This window comes from Arachis duranensis, chromosome 5 (genome assembly GCF_000817695.3).
Source record: "Arachis duranensis cultivar V14167 chromosome 5, aradu.V14167.gnm2.J7QH, whole genome shotgun sequence".
NCBI classification, from domain to species: Eukaryota; Viridiplantae; Streptophyta; class Magnoliopsida; order Fabales; family Fabaceae; genus Arachis; species Arachis duranensis.
Genome location: NC_029776.3, coordinates 87,298,706 through 87,315,883, shown reverse-complemented (window position 1 = coordinate 87,315,883; position 17,178 = coordinate 87,298,706).

Genomic DNA, 17,178 nt, shown 5'->3' with positions numbered 1-17,178 from the left:
TATAAATGGATGATAATATGGATAAGGAATGCACCACATCAAGCTAAGTAGTCAACATACATTTCATTTTATTCACATGTATCCGTGAAGATCAAGCAAACTTGTTTTATTGAGAGAGACATCACAAGCATAGTACCATCACTCATTATGTCTTCCATGAAAATGTAGTCACTCGTGATGATTGCTTTTGAATTGTACAATCCCGGTTTTGTCTAGTAATAAAAAGATCCTTCCTACTAATGCTGCTATGTATATATATAGTTTTGGAAAGTTTTTAAATATATTTAAAACGCCTGTATTTTAATAATTTTAACTATTAAATTTAATTAATATATATTTTATATATTTTTTATAATTAAAATCAACCATTAAAACGATTTAAACACTTAAAATTTTTCTGTTAATTATCCGACCTTGATCGGAATCTAATTGCTACACATGCATGAAATTTCAAAATTGAGCATGAGTAGTTAATTGGAGATCAACTTTGCTGATGATAGCTACTAGCTTAGCTACCTAAAGGATAGGTAGAGAGGTAGGTCACTATTCCTTGAGATCAAGGTACTGTTTATGAGTCTAAGGTTGTTGCAACTTTGACACAACTGTCATAACAGTTAAATTAGCTAGTTAGTTGGACGACATAAGATATCTTCCATAAATATATTTTATCATTTTGTTTCTCTTTTGTCTTTCTTTGAAAATGATGAAAAGGGAAGAAGTGGAGTGGAAGTTGAATTTTTTATTGAGTTGTTTGGTTGAAAAAATTTTGAGAATGAAAAAGATGTCAACAATAATTTCTTTCTTTCTTTCTTCGTTTTCGCTTTGAAAAAACGAAAAAAAAAAGAATTAGTATATATAGATCATATTCGTGATAAATTTTAGGGTTAAATATTTTTTTGTTTTTAACATTTTGGGTGAAAATCAAAATCGTCCCGAATCTTTTTTTTTATTAAAATCATTCTCAACGTTACGAAATATTATAAAATCGTTCTTTTTCAAAAATTTGGACTAAATTACCCTTTATCATTATCTCTTCCCTTTACTCTCCTCTATTTACCTCCTCGACTCCTCCCTCTTCCATCTTCTCTCTTTCTTGCTCCACTCTCTCCATCCAAATTTTCAACAACAACAACTATTTTTTTAATTTTAAAAAATTAAACAAAGCTAACGCAGCATCAACAACAATATATTTAGATTTCACCCAAATCTTCAACAGCAACAATTATTTTTTTAAATTAAAAAAAATCAAGCAAAGCTAATACAAAATAACGCAGCATTAACAACAATATATTCAGATTTCACCCAAATTTTCAACAATTTTTTTAATTTAAAAAAATCAAGCAAAGCTAACACAGAATCAACAACAATATATTTATATTGAAAAATCCATCAACAATAATAACACCAATTCAAATTCAAGACAGAAAATTTAAGAGAGAAGAACACAGAAAAGAGATAAGAGAGATGAAGGGTAATATTGCTGTCGTTCGTCGCCGTCGCGGTTGAGGAAAAGAGGAGGAACGGTGGTGCAGGAAGCTACTGCTGCTGGCGCTGTCGCAGCTATGGCTGAGGATAGGAACGACAGTGATGGAGAACGATGTGATGGCGGCGGCCAGAACTGAAAAGATGCCGTTGAGGTCGATGCCGACATGGTTATTGTTGAGGGCTAAAAAGAGGTCAGAATCACCAAGAAAGTGGTCGTCGTGGGAGATAAGGAAGGTGAGGCTAACGTCAATAGAAGAAGGGTTGAGGTTGGTGATGGAGAGGGGAAAGAAGATGGAGAAGGAGGTGGGGGCGGAGATGGTACGAACGGTAACAGAAAGAGAGAGAAGAAGAATTGGAGTTGTGGTTGGAAGGGGGGTTTCGAAGAGAGGGGTAGGAGGAAGGATAGGAGGAAGGGTAGGAAGAAGGGGATGGGAGGGAAGAAAGGAAAGAATTACGGTGACGGGGTGGGGGTTGGGGTGTTATTTTTTTAATATTATTTTTATTAATTTTAAGGGTAAGTTAGTCAGGAAAATAAAATTAAAGTAGAAAATGACGATTTTATAACGTTTTGTAACGTTGAAGTCTTGAGGATGATTTTAATAAGGAAAAAAGGTCGGGGACGATTTTCATTTTCACCCAAAACGTTAGGTACGAAAAAAATACTTAACCCTAAATTTTAATTTTGTTATTCTTTATGTGTATAGAAATGTTATTTATATTATATCCTAAAATTAGCTACTATATATTTATATATAAGAACATATATTATTTAACTCATTTTTAAAGTATATTCTATATTTCAACATATATTTTATATTAATAGCTGATTTTTGAGGTAATTTTAGTATACATCTAGTGTATAATAACAATATTATATAATAAACAATAAATTATTTGTTCCCTTAGTAAAACAAACCCAGAATGATTGTAATATTAACATTTAATGTAAAAACCGATGTTACATATATTTAAATGTAATAAATAAAATATTAAATTCATGAATATGTATATAGCGATGCTAGTACTTACTAGAGAGATAAATTAAAGAAGATTGGTTAGGATTTAGTAGTTTGTTAGGATATTTATATTATTTTTAGAATATTGTACTTGGTTTATAAAAAAAAAATTATTTTAAAATATTGTTAAGAAGATTTAATTATTAAAAGATATTTAATATCAAAATTATTAAAAAAATTATTTTTTATAATATTTAAAAAGAATGACCAAAATTTTTTTATCAAGAATAAATATACTCTTATGTTATTCTCTTATTTATTTTTTTATAAATATATTTTTTAATTATCTATTATACCTAAATTTCTATTTGATATATTTGTATCTATAATAAAAAAGAGATTCTTACTTCAAATATAAATATAGTTAATTGACTGGTCACTAAAAATTGATATATGTTTATTTAGAAATTAATTTTTGTCATAGTATCGAACTCATTTCAAAAGTTCAAGCTAATAGAAAGAGATAATATGAATAATTATATCTAACGACTTTTGATGTAAGAATCTCCTTTGAGTTTATTTGAATTTTTGTAAAAGCTTTCTTTTCTTTTATCATTTATTTTATACTTTTTTTGGGATTCACCAATAATTAAATTCTAGATCTTTTGAATATAGAAATTTTAATACTATATCATAATACGATTCATCTAAAAAATTTAAGCTAATAGAATGAAACAACATAAATAATTATATTTCAATAATTTTAAAATAATTAAATAAATTATTGTATTTTCGATCTATTATTAAAAATCAAATTAAATACTAAGCTCCATTCTTCCTAAAAACCTATAAAATCTAGCAGTAGGGAGAACCCACCAACATGTATATAGCCTTTTCCCATGACTTTACTTTGAAGGATTTATTATATAGGCTAATATTGTTAAAAATATAACTATTAATATTATTTTTTATTAACTTAAATTTTTAAAATGAGTGATTTCATAACAAATATATTTATATTCTTGAGTTCTAAAGCCTCCCCCATCCTAAGGTCCTACCAATCCATAATTTCAATAATCCTAATAAATCTTCTCTCTTCAAAACGCTTGTTAATATACATTTACTACAATAATTTCGGCAGGTAGCGGCGAAAATTTTGCGGTAATTTTGTAAAATCGCCGCCAAATGACATATTGTGGCGCATATCACGGCAGTTAGGGGCGAGACTGCAATTAAGATTGTATTTAGCGGCGGTTTTTCTTAAACCACCGCCAAATAAGCGGTTGGGTTGCAATCATGACGAAATTTAGCGGCGGTTTTCTTCGAATCGCCGCTATATTTAAATCAAGTTTGTATTTTGTGACGTCTTTTAGAAAACCGCCGCTATATGTCCGCGGGTGATTTATTTTTTAAATTTTGCGGCGGTTTTGTTTAAACCGCCGCAAAATGGGTATTACCACATATTACAATGTTTTTCTTAGTAATAAATCATTTGGGTATAATCTAGTTAAGTAAAAATTACTATATTAAGCTACTTATGTTTAAATCATTGTTACTTATTTTAAAAGAAATTATATATTCAAATCAATAAATTATATATTATTGTCAGCCACTTTCTAATTTAGAATAAAAGATCTCCTATAGTTTTAATTTGGATTTTTCGATTATTAGTTGATTATCATACTTCATACATTTGTTTATCGTATACCACTTTTAAATATAGTTTAACATATGATAAATTATATAACACTTATTTGATTCATCTCTATCATTATATATAATGTTTATTTCAAATAAGTTACTTGATAAAGATTTAATTCTATTATAAAAATAACAAAATATAAAGATCTTAATTTAATAGAAATATAGTAAAATTCTTGCCCACAAAATAAAAAATATAGCCACTATTAGAAAAAAATAATTACAGAAGACAATAAACTCCAAGTGTATTGTCTTTCGTGTATTTCATTTCAATTTTAGACTATTTTATCATCGTCTCCATATCTATTTTGATTGAAAATGATTACTGAATAAATATTGAGCGAAAAAAATATTTACTAGATTTTTTATAATTTGTAAAAATTATTATACCATATAATAATTAATAACATAATTTTATAATAAATAATACTATTAATATTAAAATATCTTTATAATATAATAATGTTAAAGGTTATAAATTAATATAAGGATATTTTAATTTTAATATTGTATAATTAATTATTATAATAAATTATAATTATTGTAATATTTATAATTTTAATACTAACGAAATTAATAGTTATAATATTTATAATAAACATTATAAAATAAATTAAAATTATTATAATATTATGTTTACTAATAAAGATATTAGTCATAAATATTTATAAGGATATTAATATCCCTATAAATATTGATAACTATTATAAATTATAGCTACTATAAGCAATTATTATAATAATTTGATTAATAATTAGTATAATTTATATAATTATTATATTTATAGATTTTATGATTTTCATATATTTATAGGTATTATAAATATATTAATAGCTATTTATAGCATAATAAATATCATTAATTTATAATTATTAATTATTTATAGGTATAACGTAATAGAGATTACTAATTACGTAGATTACTTATAAGGATATATTATTAATTTTATGAAATCTTAAAATTAATTTCAATAATTGATTTTACTTCGCGCGGTTTGAAAAAATTTTTTAAAATGGCGCCTTTTGATTTTTATTAAAAAAAAAAACTCTTAAACCTAATGGACTACCCGCAAGCCCCCATTCCTCCCAAGTCCCAACTCATCTCCCCTCTTATCTAAAAATTCGTCGGCATCATCTGGTCATCGGAGACAGAGTTGAAGATTCGTCATCGTCGCCGTTGTGGAACTATCTCTTCTCGTCGCCGTTGTCGAGTTCTCTCTTCTCCTTATCGTCACCGCCGAACTCTCTCCTCTCCTCTCCTCGTCGTCACCGCCGAGGTATCTCTTCTCCTCGCCGTCACTGCCGAGGTCTCACTTCATCTCACCGTCGCCGTCGAGGTCTCACTTCTACTCGCCGTTGCGGTGGAGCTCTCTCTTTGTTGCCATCAAGCTCACTCTCCGTCTCTCTGTCCCTTCTTCTGGTTAGCTTTAACACTGCTTCTTGAGTTTGGTTTTTTTTGTTTTGTTGATCTGTTTTTAACAATTCTGAATTACTGATTGAGTTACTGGGGTGGTCACTGATATTGAGTTGTCGAGATTTTGTTAATATCTGACTATTCTGAGTTGCTGAGACTGCCCTAATAATATTGTTGAGTGTTTTTCTTATGATCCTCTGTCCCTTTCTTTGGTCATCTAGTCGGCATTAAGCACTTTTTGTTGATTTTGATTTTGATCTCTTGCTTGTTTTGTTATGTTGATTTGTTGTTAATGATACTATTTGAGCTGCTGGGTTAAGGTACTGATTTTGAATTGTATCAAATTTTGTGAATTTGGTTAAATTTTATATGCTATTGTGAACATGTTTTTTAGTTGTATATTTATTTTGCTTAAAAAATTAATTTTTCAAAGGCCGTTTATTTTGATTTAGAATGAAATTAGAAAAAATATAAAAAGAAGGTTCAAATAGTACATACATGAGACACAGACAAACAATGTGACTTACCTGGTTGAAGATCCATATAACCAGCTATTAGTGTGATAATTAAGGAGTTCAACAAACTGAAAAACAAAAACTGAGTTTCATTGTGAGAAATCAAAACAATTTAATGTGAAACAGTTCAAAGTAGCAAATAAAAAAATATTTAAAGAGAAACCCAAAAAGAGGAGAACCAGATAGGTGAGTGGTGCTTCAGAAATAATCTGTGCTGAACTTGTGTAAAATGATTGTATTGCTTATCACTAAAAGTTTATTTAATTGAAGAAGCACGTTTATATACATTTGTGAATCATAGATTTTTATAACTGATTATTTCAACAAACATTAGAAATTAATAACAATATTCTCTACTTTTTTGTTAACCTAACAGTTTAAGTCCATTTAAATTATGGAGGTAGTTCAGTTTAAATTTTTAAAGAAGCAATAGTTAACTTGCTTAAGTTAATCCCGCAACTTTGTAACAGATTTAGGGCGAGAATAAAGGAATAAGGGTACACTGCATAACACAAATTTAATGTGATTTGAAAATACTAAAACAAAATATTTGAAATGATTTACGTTAAATCCATTGGTCAAATATTGTTATGATCTTCTCCTATTTCTAAGTATTTTCTGTTTTCTCCATACAGCACAACATTTCTATAACTCTCAAACTCTCACATAAGCTGCATGTCATTCTCATCAGGTGAGAGACTTTTCCATCTCAAACCAATTGCGTGAAGTCAGTTCACTTTCTCTTCGAGAACTTTTTCCGTTGCTGGTTAAATATAAGAGTGTCTTTTCAAAGTTAAGATACCTTTTTGTTTACCTTATTTTAGTTTTCTTTACATATCATTCAGCAGTAAATACTGTATAGTATCCAAAGTATTCTAAAATAGTTCCATGAACCTCTCGTGTTACATTTCTGAATTATTAAACTTTTTTTAAGATAAAAAATTCATTTTTTTAAATCCTTAACTTGTAATAATCTCGTTCACAACCTTTTGGGTATATTATTAATTGTAATATACTCATTTTTTTTAATTCTTTGCGTTTCTATCTCTTCCAAGTTCCAACTTGCTTTTTCTCTTTATTTATTTCATGTTGACACACGAGTTTATTTAGTTTTTAAAAATTAAATGTCTTAGTTGATTTTTGAAAAATATAACCGTGAGTTAAATTAGTCATTTTATTAATTTTTTATAAAAGAAAATCAGTTAACTGCTAACTGTTATTATGTGACTATGTGAGATCAAATATGTTAGGTATTATATTTTCAACATGTTACATAATAACATACAACTTACAAAGGAAAATGAAATGCATAGCTTTACCACCAAAGCTTTCCACAATTACCAAAAAATAAATTAAGTAAAATTTGAAATAGAAGCTAGGTTTATTTTTATTCATTAATTACATAACAGTTTCACTTTTTATATCCTTTAATTTTTAGTTAAATTTATCCGTTAGATGATATTTAGAAAAAAAATTAGACATTATGCAATTAAATCTGGAAACATATAAAGAGTAAAATTAAATGTAGTGAGACAGCTAGTGGACAATCATATATTCATAGTCATCAAATAAAGCCTTTATTAAAAACATGTGTTAAGTAGATTTCTTATGTAGTTGTCTTTCTCTTCTTTCATTATTTTAGACTAATCATTATGTTCTGATTGCGTATTTTTCTTTTTTCGCTTCCAGAAGCATGATAACTGATAAGTGTAACTCTCATTATTTTTTTATTTTGGTTCGAAAATTCTATTGAATCTCGTGCTATAACTTTAGATTAAAAAGGGAAGCATTGCAAATTTCCTGTATGTCACATGTGCTTGGGTTTATTGTCTAAACAAAAGTATTTATGTATCTTCTTTTTTTAAAATAAATAAAGGATTGAAACATCATTTTGGATCCCAAAAGAAAAAAAAAACAAGAGGCCTGGTTCGGGAACCCAACAGAGCTTCACTTATTCTCCCTCACCCGCCGCTGTTCTTCCATTTCTACTGCCGGCCATCGTGTGTTTTTCTTCCCTGCACCGTCCCTTCACAGGTTTGTATTCTTCCATTTTTTGTTCCGTCTTTGTTATTTTATAATTTTCATTGTTCTTTTTCCTATTTCTTTGCTTTTATTTGCTTTTGTTCCATTGCTTATGTATTTTTTCTTTCTTTGGTTGCTTCTGTTAATTTTAGTCGCTTCACTGCGAACTATTGCTTCCATCGTCCGTTCATTCTAATGCTTCAGTAAGTTTCCTTCTGTTGCTTATATAGTTCTGTTATTTCATTGGTTGTTACTGCTGCTATGTCATGGGTTATGAGTTATAAAACACTTGACATGGTATGTTAATTCTTGTTGAAGTTATGTTTTCAGCTAATTCTTTTGGTATGGTTGCTACTAATACTGTCAAAATGATTATTACTATGAGTTTGACCTTGGTTGACGGTTTTGGATATTTTGTGTATTCTTAATATATTTTTTTCTCTCTTTTTTTATTGCCAAATAGAAGTAAATTAAGTAGAGAGTAGGGAAGTTGCAGTGCAGGATTCATTAGGGAACCCACCTCAATATAACAACTCATCTTTCTATTTATTATAATATTATAATTATAATATACTACTATTATTTGTTTATATATTCCAATGATAAATATCTAATGTAGTATAACCGTTGCAGTTTGTCAACCTTGATTCTTGGCTTTTGATAATAAATAATCTTTCACTTATTCAAGTGTTTTTACTTATCAGGTCAAGAATTAATTTGATATACATGTACTTTTATGACATATTCAAATTTATTTGTAGACAGTCATTAATCCTATTAAATAATAAGACTTCAACTAAAGTTAAAACTAATTAATGTTTTTATGTTAAACTAATTTAATTAGACTTAATTGATTAAAAAGTTAGATTATTTTAAAAAAAATAATTCTAATATTCTATCCACCTATGACGTATTATGTAATGGGCCTTATAGTGTTCCATATAGATTTCATCATTTTTTAGTACCTAATTGTGAATGTTGAGAGGCAGGATGGATCCTTTAAGCACTTTTTACAAAATGACTCGCTAGCACAAGTTCTCAGAAAGGAGCACCCAGGACGAGTTTGTGCCTAGGTGCTGGACCATGTCCCACCCAAGTCTTTGGTAACGCTGCTGGACAACCGTCGGATTCTGTAGAGTCCAATGCAGAGAACAACAGGAGGATTGCAGAATTGACGGCTAAGCTAGAAGAAGAGCGGGCGAAGAGACAGTTAATACAGAAGGTCTTGGGATATCTAGTCCAACAGCAAGAGGCAATTTGCCAGCTAAGATTGTTGCAGAGCTGGCTTTTTTGGGCGGTACACGGGACTCGTCATACGCAGGGTCATCTTCATCTGGAAATCACGACTCGCAACAAAAATTTTGAATTTCAATTAATGTTCTTAGATACTTTTACATTTAAGTTGGTTTAGTGCTTTATGCTTATTGTATTCAACTTAAACATTCTTACTTTATTTTCGATGATGTTATGACAATTTTGTTATATATGTTATGTTCTCATATGTTTAATTTGGTTTGTTATGTTAATTGAGCTGTTTTACTTGGTTCCAATTTTTTTAAATTAATTGAAAAGTAAAAAAAATTAAAGTTTAATAAACATACTTTGTCAAAATAGACAAAATAATAGAAAATCTAAAATTTTAATGGGATATTTGAATTTGACGACGGTTTTGAAACCGTCGCAAAACAATAATATGTTGTCTTCCTGTTCGACATTTAGCGGCGGTTAACAATTTTCCTCCACATGCTGCGGCGGGTAATAATCGCCGCAAAACTCAAATTGCATTTTGCGGCGGTTATTTCAGCGGTTGAATAAAACCGTCGCTATCCGTTTTGCCGCGTCCTATCTTCCGGCGTTTCATTAAACCGTCACAAAATGCCACTTTTTTGTTGTAGTGATTAAACCATATTTTCGTTGCAAAATACTAAACGTAAGGGGGGGAAATAAGTGCAAACCATATAATTTTGAATCGAAAAATGATGAATAAGTTAAAAAAATAAATTACTTTGAATATACATCTTAATAATAATAATAATAATAATAATAATAATAATAATAATAATAAAGGAGTTAAATTTAACGTTAGAAGACTTAATAACGATGAATTAGTGACTCGCAACAACAATTTTTTTTGGTTATAGATGAAGGTAAATAAAAAGAAAATATGTTTATAGAAAAGAAATAAATAAAAGAATAACCTAAACATATTTGTCTCTATAAAAAATATTTAATCTTTCTGTTTAAATATTATAAAAATTAATCTTTTATAATAATTTTAATATAAATTTTTTTAATAATTAAATTTTTCTAACGGTCTTTTAAAATAATTTTTTTATAAAATGTGCATTGGCTATAATCACATTCGTTAAATTTGGTGCATTAACTGTATAAATAAAATTATATAGTCATTTAATTAAACTTATGAATTTTTATATTTTTTTTAACAATGAATATGAAAATTAGTTAGTTTGTTATTATTGGATGAAAATTATATTATATATATTGAAAAATAATTTCTTATAACAAAAACACAAGAATTGAACAAGTTTGAGCCCTTCTTTAATTAATTGACCTTTCTTAAGTAGCAAGGCAAGATGAGAAAACTTCTTCCCTCCTCCCTCTCCATATTTTGAGCTCAATAAAATCCTAACTAGTTCTGTGGGTCTTGTGGCTGGCGATGATTAACACATTCTTAGGGAGTTGAAATTTAATAAGCATCATAGGCTAAACAAAATAATAATAATAATGGACTTTATGAAGAAACTTTGCCACCTTGGGCCGGCACATATGTTATACATATATATCCTCGTACCACAAGAATTCTGGGACCTAGGATCTTACCCAACACATATGCCACCGAAATTCATATGATATATATAGAATAAACTATGTTTTTGGTTCAATCACTTTCAAGGTTGGCATGTCAATAGATCATTCAAATCCCACTAATGTTGACAGCACCACACTCCACAAGGGAGAAGTTTCTTTCACCTTATTATAATTTTGTACCATAAAGTCTCCCACTCTGGTTATTACGGGTATTTTAAAAAGTGTTGTTAAAATTAAAATAATATTTTTTTATTATTTAATAACGTTTTTAAAAAAATTACTAAAAAATATTACTAAAATATAAAAAAATATATGATTTTAGTTTTAACAACATTTATGTAACTAACGTGACTATCATAAGTATAGACATATTAAAATCTACTCGTATATATATTTCGTTGTAGTTATTTTTATTTTGCTATGTAGTGTAGAGTGTAGGTCACTATGTCAAATCCGTAGTTATTTAAGAGTCTTCATAATTTTTAAAATTGTGTCTAATACGTTCTAGACCGTGGCAAAATTAAAAACAAAAAACAAAAAAAGACTACTTATTTCTTACGAATTTTTATTCGTGACTAATGTATAGTCATTAATTCATTATAATCTTTCAATACATTAGCCACGGTTTTGAGAATGGCAAACCTCCACATCTCTTGTTGTGGTATATCATAGAAATTTATCAATAATATTTCATGCATACTAATTTTCTTTGAAATTTATAACTTTTTCTTTCATGATTAACATTATTATTATTGGTTTATTAGTTACTACTGATCGATTACATACACTTTTGTGTGAATTTTTGTTGGCTAATCCAAATTAATATTTGAGTGTGTTTATTTTAATTAATGAAAATGTTTTTCCCATCCGAAAGTCCTGTGCTTTTCTAATCTTGTCATTTAGTTTTTTACTTCAATAATTTTTTTAATTATATTAGATATATATTAAAATTAATTATAAAAATTATTTATTAATATAAAAAATATATTAAAATATAAAATATATATTAAAAATAAATTAAATTATATAAATATTTATATATAATGTATAATAATTAATTTTAGTGACTAATTTTAGAGCGTAAATATCATTCTTGTAATTCTCCTAATAGATACACCACATCAACATGAAAAGTATGCATGGTGACACTAGCTAAGTCTTGAATATGTTCAATGTTAAACATATATATATCTAACTAATGTTGAAAAATAGAGATGTGGTGTTGACAATTTGTGCAATGTTATTATATGAAAGAAATCCTAGCTATATATATTAATTAAATAATTAATGACTCCACTTTGTATCTCTGATCATGCTACAGGTTATTGGGACCCCATCATACATATCGTTTTTTAATGTTTATTCAACTATGCACTATGTGAATTCCTTTTCTCTAGCACTTTCTATAAGGAGGAACAAAAGGATAGTGAAAAAATAGTTTAGGGTGTATCCTATCCCTCTTTTTTTGGGTAGGATGGATATATAATAAGTTAATAACTCATCAAAAGAAAAAGAAGAGTGTTTATAGTGCATTTTTTTATTCTGTTTTATATCAAAATTATTTTTAGATGTTAATTTTATTTAAAATATTGGAGATAAAATTAAAAACGTTTAAAAATATTTTAAAATAAATTGTAAATTGTAGAGACAAAAAATATATTTACTCTAAAATTAAATTTCTTAAAGTAGTTGTTTCTCGTATCTAGAATCCTTCTAAACCAAACACGATAGTACATGTAATAAAACTTATATTAACAATCTACCACATGTGCCTTTCATAAATAATTAGTTTAACATCAATTCTAAGCCGAACCACTTGTTTTCAATCATTTTAAACTGCCTGTGATGCCTTGTAAAAGTTTGTTGAATTAAAGCCACCTCCATAAATCATGGGGATGCCACCCACTTAAGTTAAAACTAAAGTTGCAAAAATCGGAATAGTCAATAAATCAGTAAGATAATTAATTTATTGGTTTAATAATTTGATCGAAGTAAGGTTCCATCGGTTTAAATAAATTTTAAATAAAATTATTAAAAATTAAATATATAATTTTAAATATTTATCTAATAATTTTTAACCTAATAAAATGTAAAATTTCACCGTTTTTAACTAAACAAAACTCTAATCATCAAAAATCATAATCATCATTAAGTGTTAGTTTCAAAATTTCTATCATAGATAGAATTTTTAAAGTACAGTTATAGAAAAAAGTTTCATTCGTGCACTACATACTTGATGACATCTCATACCACAATGATCTTACTTTCTTACTTACCACTACTACATGATTTATATTTTTAGAATATAAATATCATAGATATTAGACAATCACAATTCACAACAAAACGCAAACACATGCTTAAAAACCAGAAGAGGGGGATTAAGAAAAAGTATCTTGTTTAACGAGTGATTTGAATGGGCTTAACATCAGGTTTCTTAACTTCTGCCTTAGGAACAGTGATAGTAAGAACACCATTCTTTTATGGATGTCTTCACCTGATCTATTTTGGCGTTCTCAGGGAGTCTGAATTTCTGCATGAAATTACCACTCACTTATAACATCAGGCATACCCAAATAAAAAAATAAAAAAACCAACAACAGTATTATTCCAAAAAATTAGCAACATCATTTTAAAAAATTAACAATTCAACAACTCAGAATAATAAAAAATGATCAAAATCAGTAATTCAATACTATTAACTCAGCAAATCAAGATCACTAAAATAGTAAAATCAGCAACTCAAGATCACTAAAATAGTAAAACTAGCAACTCAATAAGCATTATTAACAAAAGTACAAAAACAAGTAAAAACAATTCAAGCAGCATTGTTTACCGGAGGAAGGGTCGTTGAGCTCGACGGCGACATAGAGAGATCGAGAGCTCAACAGCGACAAAGAGAAGGTTCGACGGCGACAGAGAGAGACGACAGCGAGGGGAAGAGAAATGATGATAGGCGACAAGTATACCTTCACCTTTCACAGGCGACGATTCCTGATGCCACCACGGTCAGTTCTACCCAGCAGTGATAGAACCCTCGACCCTTTCGGCGATGAGACCTAGCGACGCGAGAAGATGGGATTCAGGAGAAAAGGATCAGCGACGACAAGGTTGGACGTTGGCTGAGGAGATGAGTTCGTCGGCGATGACGGCGCTGGACATTGGGCGCTGGGCGCTGGCTCCTAGCCTCCTGCTGCTATTGGGTAGGAGAGAGAAAGAAAATAGGGCTAGAATTTTATGGAGTGCAGAAAGAGAGAGAGGGAAGATGGATTCCGTGATCTTGTACGTGAGTGACAGAGAGAGAAAAAGGAAGAGGGTTTATATATTTTTTATTTCTTTAAAATTGAAAATCGAAAAAAAATTGTTCTGTTCAAACAATTTACTCATTAATTGTCGATTCGGCCAATTTTTTTACTAACTTTTTTTGTCAAACGATTTTATATTTTAATTGAATCGGTTAAATAATTGATTCTTAATTGAACTGGTCAGTTCGATTCGATTTTTAGAACAATAGTTAAAACTATCATTGACTTAGATGTCAAATCTCCTTTTAATTACAATTGAATTGCTTAATATTTTAATTGTGATATTAAATTATCAAACTAATTATCGAAACTTTGTACATCATCAGCTGATCGGCTTTTATAATGTAAGTGAACGATATGCACAAAGCCACAAACATAATAGATTTATTACTAAATTTTAGTAATGTTTAGTTTGTTTAAGTAGTGTTTAGAAGAGAGATAAGTACTCAGAGATTAATATTGAGATAGAAATTAAAATAAATTTTAATATTGTGTTTGGTGTAAAATAAAATTTTAATTTAATTTATACAAATGGTGAAAATTAGAATTTAATTAGTTAAAATGAGAGTATTTTAAGTATAAAATGTTATTAAAGTTTTAATATCTGTTTCTAAAAATTTTAATCTTATGTATCTCCAGTTTTTGAAGGTACTGAAATTTTGGAGACAAAGACTAAAATTTTAATACCGATCTCTAGACCAATAAATATGATACTAAATTTCAGTCCCTCAATTTTCGTCTCACTACCTCAAATACTTAAGTGAAAATATTTTTTTTGTATGAATATTAACTTTGTCATCAAATTATTTGTCATACAAAAGTTTAAACCAATAAATAATTATATATTTAATACGTTTAAACCAATTAATTATATATTCACTTTGTACAATTTTTTTTTATTTTTTATTTGTCTTAATTTTTTTCGTTACGATGATAGAACTTTAAATTTTTAGTCCCAGTCATGAAATCAGTTGAGACTGAACTTTGAAAGGAACAAATTGAACAACCTGCTTCATAAGGTGTGTTATGAAGTGTACGTTAGTATTTTCATATGACAACAATATTTATGTGTCTTGGTTATTAGAGGTAGTAAGGTATACGTGATATATTATAACTGAGTAATTTATTTGTCGTTTGTGATATGTCCTTGATAATAATGCCAAAGAAAATGAGTTACGAATTAAATTTTTTTTTTATCTATAGATTGAACTTGTATGAACGATCTAAATGAAAAATCATTTATCTCAAAATTTTAATTGATACAAGAGTAGTGTACATAAATAAATAGTTAGATTATATGTCTAACATATACTTTCTATTTTCAAATAAGTGTTAATTTTTAAAATTTTATTTTTTTCAGAAATAAATTGTCTACTTTACAAATGAATGTATAATATTCTTTCTTTCAGTCATATCTCTAAATTAATATTTATAAGAGAAAAATAAATTAGTAAATAAACAAATAAATAATTATTACTATCAAAGATATAATTTTGACACTTATTTAAAAATAGAAGGAGCAATCCTAAATTAAGCTAAATGAATTAAGATTTAATAAATTTCAAATTAACATTAACAATATAAAAATAAAAATATCCAAAAAATAAAAATATTTGTTAAAATATGTTGGAAATCTTTAAAATTAAAATAAAAATTAAAAGTCTAAAATAGAAAAGGAGATCCGTCCAACTTATTCAACATTAATTATTGATTATTATTATTATTAGTACCTTAGCTAGGTCCAGTAGTCAGAACCATAAGTAATAATAATTGTGGGGGAGGTTTGTTTAATTTTGTGGTGTGCAGCGCGACATATGGCATATCTATAAAATTAAAAATCAAATTCAAATCGTTAAACAAAGCACATATTGGTTCACAATTATTGCTAATAACAAAGTGAAGTAGTGATTTTATATATCTTGTGAAAAGATTACTTACTGTAGATGATAAGGCGAAAGTGACATTATTAAGGCATAAAATAGTGAAAATAAAATATGTTTTTATATGACCATTATACATCAGTTATATGTTATAATTTGATTATGAATATTATAGATTGATAGTCAATAATAATTATTTAAATAAGTATAAAAGGTTTAAATATATTTTTATTTAAAATATTATCACTAGACATAACTGATTACTTTTTATTTTAGATATAAAGAAGAGGACAAAAAGATTATTTAAATTATTATAATTTATAAAATTTATTATTTATTTACTAATTTAAACGTCAAGTGTCTTTTATAAATATTTACCCTTTTATTTTTTTATTATCAATATATAATTTATTCCAACAAAAAATTTACAAATATTTATAGGTGAATAAACTATACAGCGATCAACTTCTACAAAAACAATTCTTATACAAGAATTGTTCAAAATATCCAAATTCTTTTTTTTTTCTTGAATTCTTCTCTAAATAATAAAAAAAAAAGTTAAAGAAAATATTATAAAAGTTGATTATGCTTAGCTTGTGATCCGCGAAATCACATGCCCTGATTCTGCTTTATTCCTTCCATGGTGGGCAAGTAAATAGTAGTAAATGGTTGAGATTCATAGATAGGGTTCAATAATCCTCATTGATTATTGAAGATGACATAACCAATTAACTAAAAAGAATGCAAATTAATAATTAACGGGACACGTTCACTTCCTAGTCCCTACCATTTATAGACTGATAATTCAAGTCATATAGCTCGTCAAATAATATTCGGCATAACATGTCCTTTCTATTTGTTACATGCTGATCTTTCTTGTATATAATTCTCCCTTGGATCCAAGCACTTGTACAGTTGTACTACAAAAATCATTTATACTTAATTTCATTGAATACAAATGTCATTGAATAACTTTCTTATTCATCAATTTCCTAAACATTTAATTTTAATATATTAATAATATAAAATATTTTATATAATTATTTAATTATTATATTTATTTTTTAATTAA